Source organism: Lagopus leucura, unplaced genomic scaffold, assembly GCF_019238085.1.
Source record: "Lagopus leucura isolate 7727_CA_CO unplaced genomic scaffold, USGS_WTPT01 Super-Scaffold_100002, whole genome shotgun sequence".
NCBI classification, from domain to species: Eukaryota; Metazoa; Chordata; class Aves; order Galliformes; family Phasianidae; genus Lagopus; species Lagopus leucura.
The window spans coordinates 50,569,461-50,586,194 of NW_024962263.1; the positions used below are offsets into that span (position 1 = coordinate 50,569,461).

Here is a 16,734-nt window from a genome sequence, read left to right on the forward strand (position 1 = left end):
ATAGTGCAGCTTAGGAGTGGGAAGGGCAGAAGTGTCTTCATTTGGTATCTCCACTGATTTTATGACATGAAACTCTTTAATAATTTGTGGATGCTAAATGTTCAGATCACCTGACAAATAGTATTTTGAATCATAGAATAGAATCGTAGAATGGCTTGGATTGGAAGGGACCTTAAACATCACCCAGTTTCACCTCCCTACTGTGGCCAGGACTGCTGCCCACTGGATCAGGTTGCCCAGGGCTCCATCCAGCCTGGCCTTGAACAACTCCCGGGTTGTATTTGTTTGTGCATGTTTGTTCGTATGCATATGTTTCTATCTATATACATATATGAATTTACATATGTGTATGGGAAAAGATAGTTAAAATCTTGCTGTTATTGCAGAGCATGTAAAATAAGAGTGTTACAGTTTGTCAGAAAAATGCTTCAAAGGACATGATTTCAAGTGACAGTAGGAAGATGATGTTACAGAAAGTGCAAACGTTCTTGAAATCTACAGAACTTATGAAACCACGTCACTAGAAGCTGAGCCTTTTCCATGCTGAATCTGGTCATTAAAAAGTTTAGTTTATGAGGAAGTGTAGGTGGAGATGTTGATATTTCTTTAATTACTCAACTAGAAATTTAAAAACAACATAAGAAGTTTTCTGTGTCCCAAGATTACCTGTGTTAAATGTCAGTCCAAACCCGCTTTTACTATCGCAGATCTTATACAAAACAAGTACAACAGAGAAGGTAAATTTGTCTAGGCAGACTAAGTATTCTGACCCTCAGCCTTGCAAGTTCTGATTGCTGTTTTCTTTGGATGGTTTTACATAAGATTAACACAGCCTTGTGTCATCAAACGTGGTAGTTATCTATTTCTTTTCATATGGCATTCTTCTTATCCACATACTGCAAACCAGCCTCGGCCTAAATCAGTCATTTGACTTGGTTCTACAGAGGTACTAGAAAGAGCTGGAAAAGATGATGAAAAGGCATTTCTTTTTTTCTTGCTTTCTCTTGCTGGCACTGTTTTCTGTATGGAAAATTTTGTGCTAAAACCTAATGAAGTGCAAACTCTGAATTATTCCTCTAAACTGCGCACTTTGGCCTCTCATTGCACACTGTACAGAATGAGTGATGTCCATTGATGCTTTCTTTGTTTTTCATCTTGATATTAGTTCAACCTGTAGGTGAGAAAACTAGAAACGGCATAAAATCCGCAGGATCCATTCCTTCTTACTACATATCACCCACTGTGATGCTGAAATCATGCAACCCGCTCTGCAACTACAAATGTCTGAATTTTGAGCCACCTAATGACTCTTGCACAGTGGTCATGTTTAGGCAATCTTCTCTGGTACCTTAATTAACAGAGTTAGTAGAGCAAGAAGATCAGTGTGGTAATTATCCCAACGTTGATATTTAAGAGTTACAACAGTAACTTCAATTTTTTTACTCTCTAAACCTAAATGACTAACACCTTGTAAGCCTTGTTGACGTAGATGAATTGTTGGTGTTCTTCAGGTAAACACAAACACTTGGTGAGGACAATGCTTTTCCAAGAGTGTTCTTCAAGGGCCACCATCAGCACACTGTTGTTCAAGCAGTCCCACTTCTCAGAAGCTATAAGATGTTCCTACAGTCTAGTTCTGGAATAACTGCAGGTGATATTTCTCTCTGACATGACAACTGTTTGGCTTCTTACCGAGTTTTATGAGGGCTGATGCTGGAGTAGTTAACCGGAGTCTGGAGACAAGTCTGTAGAGATGATTCAGGATTTCTGATGACTTGAGCATGTTGAACAGAAGTAACTTTCTTTCAGTTTCATTCTCCTATCCTGCCCATAGCTGTCTTCCATTAGGTGATCGATTTAAGTTAGAAAACCATTGCTCACCAGACAAATGCAACTGACTTCTACAAAACATTCTTGCCACTTTATCAATTAAACGTTATCAGTATAGCTGTATTTACAAGGTTGATTTATCCCAGCTCCTTCCACTTAATAGCATAATAATCATTAAAAATCATAACATAAAGCATACAAAGAATACAGTGTTTAGTAAGGGCTGCAATGCATTACCATCTCAGCTAAAACTGGTGTCTACACTGTGGAGTGAAAAAAGGACAAATAGTGGAATCTTTCATTGACAGCTTATGTTGAAACATGGGGTTCAGTACGTGTGCAGAGGACAGATATGTAGCACTGAAAAACACATGGCAAGCTGGGGAGAAAGGGGAAACACATGGGAGAGGAAAGGGAGAGTTAGGAATGCAAATTAAACAAATATAGGTTGAAATTAAGTGTTCTTTTGGTGTCCCATCCCAAGTCAGGTGCTATCACATTTGCTTGCCCTACAAGATCATTTATCTTTGTACTGTGCATAAACAACTTTATTGGAGCATAGAAGTTTAATTCTTCAAAACATACTAGATGTGCATTATATGATTTTCATTGTTTATTTGGCTGGCAACCAGAAGAGCATTGGCTTTCTTTAGAAAGTCAGTTCTTCCTGCTGTTTGCTTTGTTTTCTTTTAATGCTTTCTCAATCTTCAAGGTTGGTTTTTTGGGGGGTAGGGAAGGAGCATCTTATCTTGTCATATCAGGTCAAGCTAAGCTGAGAATATTCCCCTGAAACAGGTTTTTTTTAGTGCCCTAGCAATTACATATTTGACTTAATGGTATATGAAATATATGTATTTATACATGCATGCTTATTTACAGCTAGCTACACTCAAAGAGATGTTTGTTAGTCAAAAAAGGAAAGTTTGTGGTGAATTAAACTTCTGTACAGATCGGTGAAAAAAATCCAGACTGAGGAACATTTTGATCGTATTCTGTGGAACTGCTATTAGGAGAACCTATTTAAGTAACTGGATTAAAAAGAGCAGTGTCATACAGTTCATACAGTTTATGCCTGTTGCCATTTCAGAATTAAAATTAGTGATAATGACACATTGAAACAGAGTTACATACAGGTTTTAGTTACCAAGAAAATTCTCATGAGTGTCTTACTCCTCCTGCCTTGTTGGTTTTTTTTTTGTTGTTGTTTTTTGGGGTGTTTTTTGTTTTTGTTGTTGTTGTTTGTTTGTTTGTTTGTTTGTTTTGGCAATGCATGTAAACCACTTCTGAAATCCAGGTGCAGTTAAACTGTACAATCCAGGGCAGATCCAGCAATGACTTTTCAGATTCGGCGCTGCTTAGCTGGCAGGTGGTCTTCATAAAGGAAGGGAAACCAGCCGCTTTTCTTAGATTCAGGACTCTCACTGGCTTTCCCACCAGCAGCCCCCAAATACTAAATCATCTTCACCCAAATGCTGTTCTCACATATCTGGACCTCCCTTTCAGGTTCATACAAATACGAGTTGTCTTGTTTTCATGTTATCTTTTCAACATCAGTGGCTGTACCCAGCCTTGGTTGCCCTCTGGGAAGACAGGCACGGTTATACTGGGCCTCCAGAAATGTCACAAGGAGTCTCAACTTCTTTCTTTATCTGTGTTGGACACAGGGTTTTTTATTCTTCTTCTAAACTGAGAGTTTAGCTTTTTGCATCAAGTTTATAATTTTCTTAAACTTTAATAGGATATTTTCAACAAACAGAAAAAATGTAAACAAAAATACACTTTTGTGTGAGTTGTGTAACTTACAATCTTTCACACAAGTGGTCTTTTTATAGCTTTCCCCAGTTGTGCTTCTGTTTAAAAAGATGTTGTATATTGAAATATTTCTATAAGCTATTTCGAGAGAAAGAGGGGAAGAGAAAATGCATGTTACATTTCTTCTTTACAGACACAGTGGACAATTATTATTTGGTAGTTGGATAATTGCTTTGTCAAAACAAAACCTTGAAAATTAATGAATAGTTACTGTACTACAGTTCTGAAAAAAAATAATTCTAGGAAAAATAGCTGAGAATTGTTCAAGTAAATTATTTTTGTCAGCTCATTTTGTAAAAATAAAATGAAATAAAAGTTAGGAAAAGCTTGTACAGCCAGTTTAAAAATTGTGAAACTGATGAAATGCTATGTTTTGAAAGAATGCCATTTTCCTACTGTGAAGCCACTTGTTTAGAAATGCCATTTCGTTATGTTTTTTAACTTTTTTATTATTAATAGGTAAAGCAAAGTGCTTAGATTAATCCAAGCGGGATTCACTTACTGTGCTTTCAAGTATCTTTTTTTCTGTTTGTATTTCCACACTTAATGCAGTGGTAGAAGTTCTGAAACATGTTTGAAAAACGGGTCATCATAAAGCATATGCATTAATGTGGACATTTTTAAAATATTTTTTGAGGCTTTTTTTGTTTGTTTTAGAGTATCTCTTTTTAAATGTGAGCTCTTTTTATGCTCGGTCTAGAGTTATACAGTGGCATATGATTCCAAATTTGCTGTGTCTGAAAATATTTGCAGTGGAGATCACACCGTGAAGGAAGTGTTCCATGGCAAGAGAAAGTGCAAAAAATGTGGCCTATATTTATGTAAAATATCATCATTTTCATATGCTCATGGTGTTATTACATGACCAGTAGGAAAGAACACTCCTGAAATGGTGTACGAATTTTGTCTGATGATTTCTTGAATGTATTGTTGTGGTACAGAAAGCAAGTCAGGCTGAAGAAGTAGTCCAGCGGCTTGGTTTAAGATTCCTCAATGACAAGAGACCCTACTTAGTCTCCACGAAGAGACTGAGAGGGAAAAATTTAACCTCTGAAATGCTGACAGAACTCTGAAAATACAAATATACCCCTATTGCCTGTTGTTAAGAAGGATGAGCAGCAACAAGTGGTCTTTAAATGTTTCATCCCCATACACCAAAACTGTGGCTTGATTTGGTTTTGTGCAACAGTAATACCTTTATGTTCCAGTGGTATTGTCTCTACAGGCAGGCACAAATCATATTCCTTGTTAGAACACTTGCTTCTTGCAATGCAGTGAAGTCTGATTAGCAGAAGGAATGTGTGACAGGAAAGAGGATGAGACAACATATGTGTCTATATGAAGTGCTATCAACAGGAAACCACTTTTTTAAAAGAAAAGGTACCTTGTTCTCTTGGCTGTGATGTTGCATCTCATGTGACCTGGAATGGGTGATATCTAAAGAAAATCCAAATGCAAAGAAGCAGTGCTTTTGTGGCTGTTACTTTCCCTTTATGTCCGTGAACCAGATCAGAGGCTGTAAGCAGTGCAGTGGTTGGAGAACAATGTGCTATTGTTGATGTTCTTATGGATAAGATGCAAAACCAGAATCTTAACCACAGAATATTAAACCACGTCTTTTGACCTGAATAGATAGGTTTACTAAGGGCCCTAATCAAGTCTTAATTTATACAATTATCTTTTGTCCCTCTAAACTCTTCCTGTAGTTTTTGATTAGATTTGGCCATCTTTTTTTCTCTTTCCTGGAGTACATTTAGTGAGAACAAGCTGTGCTCAACTGATATTTGAACAGACTCGTACATTCAGGACTACATTTTTTTTCTCAGACAGAAGGGAGAGTCAGAATCAAGTATACCATGCACACTGTTTCTCATTATTTCACTGAAGTTATCTTAAATCCAGTGTAATGACTGATTATGTCATTACAGTAAAATAGTGTTCCATGTGAGAAAAAAAGTAAAGACTGCCATCAGTACAGGATAAATGTGATTGAGTTACAGTAATAGATTTTTATTTTTTTTTAGGTCACTTCGTACAAACACACAAAATATTTCAACTCTTCATTCATGTTGCATGTGAAGGTAACAAAAGTGATTACAGAAATGAGAGATTCTCTTTTCCTGTATCGAGATGCCCAATCAAAACTAGCATATGGGACTTAAGATTCATGTTTTGTGCTATGCTGCAAGTTCGGATCCTGCTCAAAGTGATTCTTTAAAATTATAGGAAGTTGGAAATGTGGTGTTAATAAAATTATGTCAGTGTTCCTTGATTGGTGTTCAGTTCAGGTAGCTTTTAGGAGAGAAACATGGAATTTGTGTAAATGATTGAATGAAATCAAGGTGGAGGGTTGTGACTGGTGCTGCCCTGGTTTTCTTTACCCTCTACACAGCATGAAATGAAGCTCATTGAAATCATTGGAAAAATAGTAACTTGGGTGAGCTTTGAATAATGGCCCAAACATGCTGCTTATTTAAAAGTAATTTGTAGAGCTTTACTCGACCTGCAACAGGAAAGGAGATTTCTCATTTTGAAAAGCTCTAATGGAAGCTAGAAGGCTAACAAATCTAATTTCTATTTCCAAATTAGAAAACTGTTGGCATTTGCACTTCTCTACCAGCAGTGCTTGTTGTGTCCTTGATTTTGGATCAAAAAATGTCAAACATATCTGTGGAAAATGCTTCATCAAGTAATCCTTGCAGGGCATCCGTGGGGTTATAGTGGTGTTGCTTCAGACTGTTTTATTCTCTTCATCTCTTAATGCCAGAGAAATGGAGATGAGTGAGGTGTAGGAAAGAAGGAAAGTAGGAAGGAGGTAATATCAGAGATTTCCTCCTGGTCTTTGTTTTCTTCACCTCCATTTTCCTCCTGCTGTTGCTTCACCTCCTAATGATCTCCCATTGATTTGCCTCTTGTCCATGTTCCTCTTGACTGGTATATTCCCTCCTTAAATATGCCATGGTGGGGGCCAGTCAGTGTGGGGTTAAGGAGAGTCTTCTTTCATATGTGGATTACAGCTATATGCTAGATGATTTATATGTACTGCTTGTTTCTCCTGTTTGCAGGAGATTCTCTAACAAGCAGAGAGTGCTGCATTCTTCTGTGACTTCCTCAGAGACAGGTTTCATCAACGTATATTTCTCCTCTGCAGTCCTGCTGCTATGAACTGCTCTGCTCAGGGCTGCAGCATCATGGCCTGAGTTGTCTCCATTGTAGTGTTGTAGTCCTGCCTCATCTTGGGAGAATTTTCGTGGGCTAAAGCCATGATCATCAGAGAGCAACTGTGCTTTCCCCAAGCAAGTGCAGCTATGGGAGGAAGGGGGGTGAAACACAGGGTGCACTTGGAGCAGTATGAAGTGTTCAGTAGCAACCTCGGCCTCCCAGTTCTGGCATCTCCACTCTTGGCTGGAGGCTGCAGTGCGCTGTGTGACTTGGGGGAATAGACCCCAGGGTGCTCCTCAGGGCATTGTTGAGCTCAGTTTCTGGCCCTGGCCTGTCGCTGGCTGTCTCCAGAGTTCAGATTCTGTAATGAGAAATAGCTCTAGTTTGGCCTTTTCTGTCACTTTGGAAACTTGTTGTCACTTAGCTCCTAAGGGTTGAGTAAATTCAGCAGCTGCTACAGAAGTGTTAAAAAAAATAAAAATAAAAATTGAGATCTCAGGGGAGCAAGAAAAAGAGAAAGCATAAAAACTAGAGAAGTTTTGCATGTGAAATATTTTAAAAATCTGAAAAAACAGGCTTTTATTTTTTTACTTTCCCAGGCCTGAATTTACCTTTTTGCAGTGAATGACATCAGTTGCACAGAAACCGCAGGGGATTAGACCCAGAGAGTGCAAGATGGGCAAAAATAAAACGGGAATATTTTCCTTCTCCTTTTTCAGTTTTGCAAATCATGTATTTTTATGAATATAAATAGCTAAATCAACAGGCTTTTACTGACTGGAGATGTTAAGGATCCTTTCATTATTGACTTTCAGAACTATTTAAATTCCTAAGTGCTAAAAATTAGAATTCCCCTTGGAAAAGGTGGTAGCTTGCAGGGGACCCAGCTAGATTCCCAGTTAGGAGTAGTTAATAGGTAGAATGTGGAGATTCCGACAAAACAACATAATCACTTGCATCTGCTTTTCTAATTAGTCACCCTTAATATTGAAAGTTGAGGATATGATGTATTTGCACAGTGAGTAAATGTTCTGGGGAAAGCAAACAAACAACAACAACAACAACAAAAGCTTTGTTAATTTATTTGCAGGCAATTACTCTGACTCCTCTTTTTTTTTCTTTCCACTCACGAGGAGAACCTGAGAATCCCCCCTGCCCTGTTTAGCAGCTGATCTCTGCATACAGCCCACAGTTTGCTCAAGCTGCAAGAACAACATGTGTCCTGATTTATTGATTTATTAATTGGTTTTCCTTGTTCTTGCCAGAATAGGAAGAGTTAAATGAGACAAACAGAACGCTCTGTTTGGAACTTCAGTTTTCCAAAATAAAATATGTAAGTGAGGGAAAGGTTTCATTCAGTGTTGGCGTTGCTTTGTTAAGTCAGTTTAAGCCAAGAAAGATTGTTATTCCACGCTGTTTGCTGATAGTAGAAAGCTTACGTATTGAATTGATTTTTTTTCTCTCAAAGGAAGAGAAAATCAGTATGAATTTAAGGGACAAACTTCTTGCTTGCCTCTCAGAAGAGATTGTTCTGTTAACAACTCATCAAGAAAAAGAGAAAGATAAACAGGATTAACTGTTTACTTAAAGTGAGTAGAAGTCTGGTTGTTTTTCAGAAGAAGAACACAATGTACTGTTGTATCTGGTTTCCAGAGTGGTGTTTATCATAATTCCTTGTGCAGTGGTTGGTAGAGTGCTGGGAAGGCACTCCGCCCACTCGCAGCTTGCCTGCTTTCCCTCTCCCATTGAGGCCTCCGTCCAGGACTGTGTGATGGAGCAAGCTGTCCTGTGTGATCTTTCCTGCCTGACATGAGCTGACATTGACCTAGAATAAAATAGCAGGGGCCAGTTCCTAGAACTCTCGGTGGACTGCTGAGAACTGCTACCATAACTCTTGTAAACATGCTACACACAAACATGTTCCCTCTCCCTCTTTTAAAAACACACCTAGGAAACGCAGACAGGAAGCGAGAGGAAAGGGAAACGACATGAGAGCAAAACACTAACGGCAGACCCCTCAAGGAACACTAGAAAGTTGCTTTTCTGACACAGCAGGTGCCCCAGCAAGATTTAATTTCTGCTTTTCTTCTTTGCATTTGTTCTTCTGCTTTTTTGAGTGAATATTATTATATTTTTGTGCTTTTTCAGTGGGATGATGTGGCACTGAAACAGCAGCATGTCTTATACAGACGCAGCTCTGAAAGAAATCCTGTAGCGTTAGCGTATTTCACTTACCTTTCACACGCACTGTAGAAGCACAAGCATAATGCTTTGCTACCAAGAATGTACTTTGGGATGTTCTGTGCCCTCTGAGATGGGCAGTCCTTTTTAAATTTTTTTATTATTATTATTATTTTTATTTTTTAATTTGATGCATTATTTTTCTTTTTTTTTTTTTTTTTTTTTTACCAAAGTCTTCTACGATTCCATTTATGTGGTTTAGAAGTAAATCAGGTGAATCCCAATTTGCTGCTGCTGCAGTGTTCTTGCTTCATTTCAGGTGCTGCAATTGTGTAAAGCACTCACCATGGGTTTTGCAGCAGGAGTTGACAGTTCTCTAAAACCCCGTAGCTCAGAAGACATGGGTTGCTGCTGCAAGCCCATGACAGATCTGCACAGATATAGATAAATATATAGCCTCCTCCCTCAGCTCAAGTGAGATCTAGCATATAAATGTTTTGGACCTATTCTTCTTTTTGGACCATCCTATAGTTTTCTAGATACCAGTTATAGTTTTTTAGTCACCCTTTGAGGACAGGACTTTTATTCTGATTTTTACGTATAAGAAACTGAGGTGTGGAGGAAATGCGGTATTGGCAAAGATTATGTGAAATGTTGCCAGGATCAGCATTTGAATACTGATTTTCTTGGAAAGGAGGGTGCTGAGCACCTTGCAGGAGATCTTTTGGCATCACCTCACTGACTGTTGGAATTCTTGGATGCCAAAACTGTAATTACGTAGTCTTAAGATTAAAAAAAGTAAACAAAGAACTCCTCCTCAGATTCATAGATAAGTACTGTAAATGGCTGGATGGTAATTACACATAATATATGGAACATGATTTTTCTGCTGGAGATCATCCATAACAGAGATTTGAAGTTTTTAGTGGAGCCTGTAAGTTTCTGTAATATATGTTTTCCTCTCAATAAGTAGGTCATATGGGAAAATCTTTTTTTTCCTCTGAATTGATACTGAACTAGCGGTACTGGGGACACTGAGGAACCTGAGGAGTGTGCGTATCATTTCTTTTTTTTTAAAGCTACTACAACTTAGAGCATAGAAGTCTGAAACAAACTAGGACAATCTGATGTGCTTGCTTTTCTGTTACCACCCAAAATTTGTTTTTATTTGCGTAACAAACTCTATGGAATGCATTTTAGCAGGCGGACCATAAATTATGTGCAGTTTAGTGTTGTAATGGAGAGATGTGGGGGGGGATCTGGAGTGGGAAACTACTTACTGGTTTGCTGTGGCTGAACTGTTACACATTTTTTAGCCAGTACTGAGGCATCTATTTTTCTTTAGCTTCCTGTCTTCCAAACCAACTGTTGCTATATTATTTTTTATATTGTATAGTTACTTTTAATTAAAACTATTGATGTAGCAAAACTTTCGTATTCATTTATGAATATGACATAACTGAAGTTTTGTTGTGATATTGGAAATATTTGTCAATTGCAGATCTATAACTGAGATTATAGCTTAGGCTATAATTTGTATATTGCATTTATGTGGATGGTGGGAATGCCATTTTATCATTTTAAATGTTTTGTTTACTTTTAAAAGTAAAATTTTGCTTGCAGATAAGACAGATCAACGATTTAAGGATTTGAAAGTGCATTTAGAGACAGTGTGTGATGGGAAGTTTAAGAAGTTCATTTGGTGCCGTTGGAAAACTTTGTAGGAGAACAGGGTTATGCTGAAAAGTTGTCAGTTGTGAAGCCGTGGTCATCACTGCACATATCAAAACCCGTCTGATTTTGTTTTACATCCATTCGCAAGGGTTTGTAAGTAGTTCTCACAAAGCAGTTGGTGTTCCACATTTTGAGTCAGAAAGCTGCAGTGTGGAGCTCCATTCAAAATGTGCATGTTCTGCATTAAAAAGGCAGGTGTGCTGTTATGCTTGGCTCATACAGGATTCTTCCTACGTGTGAAAGCAGTTTCCCACAAAAGTAGCTCACAATGGAAGGTATGTGCTTCTTCACATTGTAGAGAGAAAATAGTAGGTGGAAGAACGAACCCAAATGAAGAAATGGAGAAAGCAGTAAGCATGTGGAGGTTCCTGAAAGACTCTGTGGAAGTTACATTTGATTTTTGCAGTCTGTATTGAAGCAGTTGACTATTCAAAGAGGTGAATAAAAATAAGCAACTGTTACTTTCTACTCTCTCATGCTATTTTTCATTTTTTTACATTTTATTTTTAACATACATATGAAAAATGGAATTAAAAACAAAGGAAAATACAAAATGGTGAGTTTGGTATAGTTACTGTAGGGAGTTATTTGCAAAGGGTGGTGTGTAAATATTCTGTTATGCTCATATTGAGAACCATCTGCGAAGAAAAGATTCCTTTCCTGAGACCGAGGAGGCCTCTGCTACATATTTTCTATTTTAGATGCTGAGATAAGACTTGCTTATTTCCCTGGTTGTAATCCTGTCACATGTGCAGTTCCCACCAATCCATTTTAAAGATAGGCTATCTCTAGCTGGAGAACTTGTGTGTCCAGTGGCAGCTGTGTGCTCTGTTCCCTCTCTGCCAGATCCAACATTCTTGAACCCTCTTCTCTGTTTCCTTCTTGATGCTTCCATAAATGTCTAGTAAAAATTGGTCGTAAACCCTCCTTCTCAGTTATTTTAAACCTCCGATTTTCATTTTGGTTACCTCAAGTGTTTCAAATCAGAGCACCAGCTTAGGTGCTGGGAATGTCTGTACTTGGATCAGAAGTCTTTGAGCCCTTATGAATTGGAAATAGTGATGTTTATGTTTTCTTCTATGCATCTGTGACCTATGTACAGAAAGGCTATATCATACATTTTTATAATCCTTACAGTTGGAGGGGACCTCTGAAGGCCATCTAGTCCAACTCCATTCAATCCACAGTTACTGCAGCTCCTTGGAGCTTTTGTTTAGTGACAGCGAATGGCATGGATTTTGGACAGAGTATTCTGAATCTTCAGAGGATGAGGAAGGCTATGTCAGGTAGCTTTTGAAAGGGAACATGTAGCAGTTTAGATCGGATCCAGTGAATATGGGGCTTTTAATAGGGAAATCCCTCTACTGATATGGAGGACGAGGGAAATAGATAGCTATCCTCTGTTTTTAGACGAGTGAACTGAGCTTTGATTTTTCTGAGGTAATACAGGTGTTCAAGGTCTGTGTAAGGTAGGAATACATCAAATCCCTGTAGGGTGGTGTCCTGCAGGTTACAGTTTGAATCTGAGCCATATTAGCAGGAGTTAACCAGCTCCACCTTGAGACTTGACCAGACAAGTTGCTGGATTGGAATTGTGTAGGTAGTGTTGTGCCTCTGGAGATTAAGAGAGAGGGGAGTTTTGTTTATGTGTGCTTTATGCCTCTACGAGGGCCGCGCCTCAGAGATAAGTCCTTCTGTCACACAAAGAAAAGAAGCAACAACTGTCTTGGGGGTGGTTGAGATAAAGACTGAGCAAATATCAGGGCTGATACAATGTAGTTCGTTTTCAGACATTTCCCTAATTCTTTCCTTTCTTTCCATCAGAACAATAAGTCCCTTCTGATCACCGCATTTATCATTGCATTTGTCTGCTGGTCATGCTCCTTCAGCTGGACTTCATAGCTTAGCCGTGCACAGAAGAAAGCTTGTATGATCCATATGGCTGTCTTCCTGTCCTAGGGCAAAACAGTTACTTGTTAGTTCAAATCTGTTTATGATAAATGTCTGCCGTTTGTTTTCACAAGACTCTGAATGCACCCTAGTGAATGCAATCCACTGCACCATCAGTCAGTTTTTGCCTTCTTGCTTGTGTCATCTCTTCAGGTAATCGTTTTTCTTATTCTTTTCTACTAACCACCGAGGAGGCTGGAAGGCACGAAAGCTTAAGCTTTTTAGTCATTCTGACCTCTCTGGAAAGTTACCTGCCTGATACAAGGCAGCAGTGTGCACAGATATGGTTTTTCATGTGTATAAAAGTATTAGGAAACAAACAAACAAAAAAAAAACAACAAAAAAACCCAACCCAAACCAGAAACTTGCTCTCTGTACCCAGAAAGAGTGACTAACTAAGGAGAACAGCATGACGGTGTAATCCTGTAATCCTCTCCAGATTTCGACTGGGAGCCATTTTGTCCTAAATATTAGCACCGTCATAAAAATAACGCAGAGTAATCAGTCTTGTCTTCCCCTAGTCCCTAATCTTTGCTCCAGGCTATTAGCAAATGAACAAAATTTTCCCAAGCTTTTGCATGAGACTTATTGTGCCATTACTTTAAAAAAATAAGGCTAATTTCTGCCTCACTTTCTTATCGTTCCCCTATCTTCACCCCTTTGTTACAACCAGTGAGTCATATTTCACCTTTTCCTTAGTCTGCATTCACTCCTCTACTGCTTTTCCTGCCACCCTTCACTCCTGGAATGAATTATCTGCTCCTTTACATGAAAAAATCATGTTTCCAATGCCATATTTTAAATTCACGTCTTGTATGGGGTTTCATCCCGTTGTCTCAGAAGTGAAGATGGCCTTAATTTCCTAATTACATGAGTACCTCTGATAAAAAATGGCGATATTCTCCCTTTTTCTAACAATTTGGTAACACATTTGCCATTGGTTAAGGTATGTTCTCACTGATTAACCGATTCAGTACAAATGCTGCATTTTATGGAAAAAGAATTTTTAATAGCTATGCACAAAATATAAGTGTTTAATTCCTGGGGTCAAGTATTCAGTTTGAATTTGTCTCTTGTCTTGTAAGTCAGACATAGGTTTTCATCCTGGCAGTGAGCTTCAAAGTAGAGTTTGTCTGGGATGTTCCTCATCTTTCAGACTAAAAATCAGGGATCTCAAGATTATTTCTGAAATTCTGTCTTCCAGATGAATGGATATATTAATTTCATTTTAAATTCATGCTGTAGAGAAATCATGTTTACTTTGGATGCTGTTAAAGTGAGTGTAGCAGTATATTAAGTGTCTGCTCACGTGTGATCCTAATACAACAAGTGATTTGAGTCTGGGGCAAGAGGATCTGCTGCTGAGTTTTATTTTTTTCATTACACCAATAATCATGAACGTGTTCCTAGTATGAATGGGCACATTAGTGCTATGAGCATCAAGTTACATACTTCTTCCTTTACTTCTATATATCAAGCTTGGTCATCTGATGACCATTCCCCCATCATTTGACCTAGGATGTTGTGCTGCATACACTAGAAGCTGGAGTGGGAGCTTCAGCCCCTAACACTGCGTATAATGCATCCTCATCTAGAAGTAGTACTCTGTGCAACTTGGAGTTTAATTTCAGTGAGTTCATTGTCTGGGAGCTGATGATTAGAAATATAGAGATATAGATTATAATCAGAGGATGATTATAAAGTTTATTATATATTTTTATTATACTATTATTGTTACTGTTTGACTCTATTATTAGACTACAGTATTTTTTTTGTTGTTATTATTAGATCTGTCTCCTGCGCTAGCCAGGAGACACCATGGTTGTCACCATGAAGGGCTGGAAATGTGCAGGCTGGAAGCTGGGAAGTTGAGATTTCCATGTCTGAGAGCAACCACCTCTTTGCTTGGCTTAAAGGAATGAGGGAAATGCACTTTCAGTGGCTTGATATATTCGGCACCAACTGAGTTAATTCTATTTGGGCAATTAATGTGTCCCAGGGGACTTAATGTGAGCATGGTGCCAGCTAGTCTGAGGCCTACTTGTGTTCAGTAATTTCTCACTAAAGACAGGAGAAATTCCAGCGATCAGTTAACAGACTGCTGAACTGATTGGATCTAAGACACTAGCTCAGTTGGCCCTTGCTTGCTCCAAGATATGAAGGCCTGATTTTTCACAATTAGAAGTCACTGAATGTTTTGCTAGTATAAACAAAACTGTTTGATTTTTTTTTTTTTTTTTCTGTTCTCTTTAGTCTGGTTTTCAGAAAAGTCTAGAGCACATTAGCTTTGGTTTTCCAAACAAAACAACAGCAAAGAAGTTTCAGTCCAATCAGTTAAAACTTAACAGAACTGTAAGTGACTGCAAAGTCCTAACATGGCAAGCAACGTTGGTTGCTCTGCTTCTGTGCTGTCATAGCCATAGCATAACAGTCTTTGTTTTGTTGAGTTCAAGATGATTGTGTGATACCAATCCACAGGGATCTCACTGAGTGTTTTAGAGAGAAAATGAAGCTAGGGATAAAGTTACTTAAGACAGTTTTGTGTTAGGCCTGTCACACACTTGTCTAAGCTGGGAGCAATGCTCATACCATAAATTGGGATATGTATCCTTCCAGCCCATGCTTCACAACAACACTTGTTTTCTTCTTGTTTGTCATTGCTCAAGATAAAGGCAGTGTTCCATGGCTGTGAAAGACATCCCAACATTGCCAGGCTATGGAGGAGTTGTACATAAAGTTGCTTTGCTTTGCCAGGTGAAGATTTTATGTAACCCTTATAGTTACAGATACAGAGAAAATATGGGGCCTTCATCTGTGCTCAGTCCTACCATTCTCTCGTCCTCAAAACCAGCACTTGCATTTAAAAAAATGAAAACTTGTAGCTTGTGCTTGAGCATCTACTAATCTCTAAAGGCTTCGGAAAGTTGTATCTTCTGTAGAATATAGAAAAAGTTAGTTCATAATGAACAAGGAAACCATAATTAATATAATTAATTATTAATAAGACCATAATTAATGGTCTTTTGTGTGCCTAAATCTCCCTACTAAGAAAATGTAAGATTTCCTACAGAGATTTATAGGAGCTCATTTCATTTAAAATAAGTTTTTAGAGATATAATGACTACTGTTGGATGTTTTTGGGATGCGTATAGCAAATTACGTAGCGTTCTCCAAAAGCATTTGGGGTTGGCTTGTTGTGAACAATGGTACTTCTCTGAAGAAGGTAGTTTTGGCATCAACTCTTGAAATGAACTGAATCACAGAATCACAGAATGGTTGAAGTTGGAAAGGCCTCCGGAGGTCTTCTGGTCCTCTGCTGAAGTAAGTTGTTCTGGAATTCTGCTGCTTACTACACTCCTGAGTTTTATTTAGAAATAAGGAAAGATGTGTGCTACCCTCAAAGCTATTTCTTGTTGCTGTTTGAAAAGTTTCCATGTTTAACTGTTTTTTCTGGCGGGCAGTTAAGCCCACCTTGTCGACGGCACCCTCCTTCCTCCATGACTCAAGCTATTGTTGTGACTCATCTCAGGTGCACAACCTTGTGAAGTGCATTTTTGTCTGTCTAAATGTCTGACATCCCCTGGATTTTGCCTTATCTGCTACGATGGTGATACCTTCTTGAAATGCCAACAAGTTGGTTAAGCAATGGTTCCCAGCTCTGATTCCATAGATTACTTGAATCAAATTGTTTGTTTAGCAGGTTTTTTAATTACCTCCTTAAAATAGTCCCTCTGGACTTTTTCCATACCCAATATTGAATTTACTCATGTTGGTTTTTTTTCAAAATGTAATAAAATTAACATTTCATTGTCTTGAACCATCAGAACTCTTTTGAAGTCAGAAAAAATGTTGCGCTTGCTTTACCAGTTTCAACATTTGTGATTATTACTTGTGAAGTATGTTTCTTTATTTATTTTGAAGTAGATATTTTTGTATTTATACACATATATACGTTTGCATCATTGCTTTGTCTGCACTGAAAAATTCACCTCAACGTAGGCAAAAATGTGACTTTCTTTATAGATACAAAAAGCAAATATTGTTTAGCAGTTAGATTCTCTCATC

At 38.2% G+C, this 16,734-nt stretch overlaps 1 protein-coding gene across 3 annotated transcripts in view; it reads left to right on the forward strand.

Annotated features, from left to right (window-relative positions):
- The window catches only part of SPIDR (scaffold protein involved in DNA repair), a 198,927-nt gene that overhangs the window by 153,413 nt on the left and 28,780 nt on the right, over nt 1-16,734 (forward strand). The gene's annotated exons all lie outside the window — the stretch shown is intronic.